The 2936-nt window shown below is 44.1% G+C and overlaps 1 long non-coding RNA gene across 1 annotated transcript; it reads right to left on the reverse strand.

Annotated features, from left to right (window-relative positions):
* Window positions 1-306: 306 nt before the first annotated feature.
* LOC123328127 lies at window positions 307-2316 on the reverse strand. The gene is made up of 2 exons (XR_006542938.2): window positions 2014-2316; window positions 307-1853 (listed from the first exon to the last, which is right to left on the reverse strand). It is a non-coding gene; the product is annotated as an uncharacterized LOC123328127 (long non-coding RNA).
* Between the last annotated feature and the right edge of the window lie 620 nt (window positions 2317-2936).

Genomic DNA, 2936 nt, shown 5'->3' on the forward strand with positions numbered 1-2936 from the left:
ATCACTGGCAAAGCGGATATTCTCATCCTGTGCCCAGTTTGAAGGCAGACTGCCATTGGAGTGGACTGAGTTTTTCACGTGCTCCAAGAAACTAGGAGAAAGTATCACCCCCTCCCAAAGCAGGAACATCTCCCCACTCCTCTGCTCGTGAGCAGGAATGTGGAGCCACTTGGGTCAGTGCTCTGCATCTCCGCTACAATTGGGCCCATTGCACAGAGTTTACCCTCTGCATCTCTGCAGGCTGAACTCTTGTCTGCAAATTCAGGACCAGACTTTCTGTAAGGACAGTGGGGAGACACAGAAGGAGAAAAGAGATATATGTTTTATTTCTGGGCAATCTAGGAGATGTGGCATAAACACTGAATCATTGTCATTTAAAAATTTATAGGCACAGCTATAAAAATGCAGAATTTAATAGTTATAATGGTTTTAATATTCCTGGAGGATGTAGTCCCCATCCTTATTTAACAGGGGGGATATCTGAACACCCACCTGAAGGTAAACACAGATTTCCTCCAAACAACCTAGAGTCCTGCACACTGGGTGCTGGACACCTGAGCACTGGGGCTTCAACATCTTGATAGACAGGGCATAGGAAGGGAGAGGGAGATGAAAAAACAAAACTAAATCTGAACAGTGAAAGCAAAGTATCCAAGCAGGTTTTATTCCCCTGGTAGTAACTGTGTCAGCTCTCTGCTTCTGGTCTGATCCCTCATTCCACATCTCTGGGTCCAGGCTAGTGGGACTACAGACAGGGCAGAGGAATTTTTTTTTTTTTTTTAACCTGCTCCTCAGTCAACTGAAAGCAGTTTGAGATAGGAATCATGTCTGGTTTAGGTTTCCATGTTGTAGACAACTCTGTAAGTTTCCAGAATGCTGGAGCCTAGGGATTCCTGAACATGCACAACAGTTTAAGAGAACCTCGGTGATCTGCTGAGTCAGAGAGTCCTGCCAGCATGAGAACTTGACTCAAGACCCTAATTTTAGGGGGAACTTTGGTCCAGGGGATAGGACTCTGCGCTCCCAATGCCGGGGGCCTGAGTTTGATCCTTGATCAGGGAACTAGATCTCACAAGCCGAAATTAAGACCCGGCACAGCCAAAAGCAAAAACAAAACAGAACAGCTCAGCAAACAGCTGTGCATTAAAAAAAACACGCTAATTTTAGAGAAACAGGTCATTTTGACTGTTGAGAAATTCTATGTCCATTAACAGGTATCATTTGAAGAAGATTGCTCTTGTGTTCAACTGACTTGGTCATTGCCATTTAGAAACATTTATTTTTAATTGGAAGACAATTGGAAAGCTACAGGTAAAAGGATGATACTAGAACCCTTCCCAACGCCGAACACAAAATAAACTCAAAATGGATTAATGACTTAAATGAAGGCCAGAATCCATAAAAGTCTTAGAGGAAAACATACATACATCACATACATATCTCTTTGACATACATCACAGCACGATCCTCTTTGACCTGCCTCCTAGAGTATTGGAAATGAAAACAAAAATAAACAAAGCGGACTTAATTCAACTAAAAGTCACAGCATTGTTCCTGGGTTGACAGCACTGCCCTGAGAGCCCGTGTCAGGCCACATCCCAGCTGCCTGCAGCCGCAGCGTTGCCATGCCTTAGAATGGTGTATATCAGCAATAAACAATGTTTTCACTTCTTACCATAATACAGTCTTACTTTGCATAAGAAAATCCAACCCTAGAGAAAACAAGCTATGAAATGACCACATTAAATCTTCTTCTGGGTTCACTTCACTGGCACAAATAATTCCACAGGAAACCAGACCAATGGGCTGACAGACACGGAGCAAACAGTTCTTTCCACAGAGATTCCTGAATCCTTAATAAAACAAACAAACAGAAGACGGATGAGTACCATGTACACGTGCATCTAAACTTGACATTCTAAAAAATACTTAGTTGAGTTAAAACAACTATGTGACAAGAAGTGAAATGATAGTGATTGTGTTTCAAGAACCAAGGTCCCTAATTAAGCTCACCTGTCCCTCAGGAGGCTAAAGGTGTAAGGTTGCTGTCATCCAAGGATGGTCCAACTCCCCCACACTCTGCCCCCCTGCCGGGGTCCAGCCCCAGCAGGATCCAGGGGCAACCTCATGATGATGGCTTGGGCGATAAGGATAGCAAAGTGGAGAGCAGGGCTTGATCTTCCTTAACACAGAAAGCCAACAAAGCTCCTGTGTTCCAAGGAGTCATCCTGAAAGAAGAACAGAGAGAGAAAAGGAGGGAAAAGGAAAAAAAGAACGACATGGGGAGACCAAGCTTCGGTGAGCGAGGCCCATAACTTTAACTTTATTTTCAAAAGGAACTTTTATACCTTGACTTGTACACAGAGGGAAATGAAAGATGCAAAGTCATACAGAATCAGCCCAAATATTACATCTGTTTTGTCTTTATCAAAACCAGGATTTTTTCTGTATACCTTTCCCATAAATAATGTTGTGTACATTATCTTCTGGCCTTGAAGGCCTGTGGACATTTTATGACCCTTTTTTGATAAAGGCTCCTCAACCATAAAACTTGTTTTCCCTTAAAGTGTTTCTTCTTTATTTCTCCCAGCCTCTGCTGCTGCTGCTGCTAAGTCGCTTCAGTCATGTCCGACTCTGTGCGACCCCATAGACGGCAGCCCACCAGGCTCTGCCGTCCCTGGGATTCTTCAGGCAAGAACACTGGAGTGGGTTGCCATTTCCATCTCCAATGCATGAAAGTGAAAAGTGAGAGTGAAGGCGCTCAGTCATGTCCAACTCTGTGTGACCCCATGGACTGCAGCCTACCAGGCTCCTCCGTCCATGGGATTTTCCAGGCAAGAGTACTGGAGTGGAGTGCCATTGCCTTCTCCCAGCCTCAGAAAGTACTAAACAGAGTTACATTCTCACGGAGCAAAGGTGCAATGGGTCACAACAAA

This window comes from Bubalus bubalis, chromosome 11 (genome assembly GCF_019923935.1).
Source record: "Bubalus bubalis isolate 160015118507 breed Murrah chromosome 11, NDDB_SH_1, whole genome shotgun sequence".
NCBI classification, from domain to species: domain Eukaryota; kingdom Metazoa; phylum Chordata; class Mammalia; order Artiodactyla; family Bovidae; genus Bubalus; species Bubalus bubalis.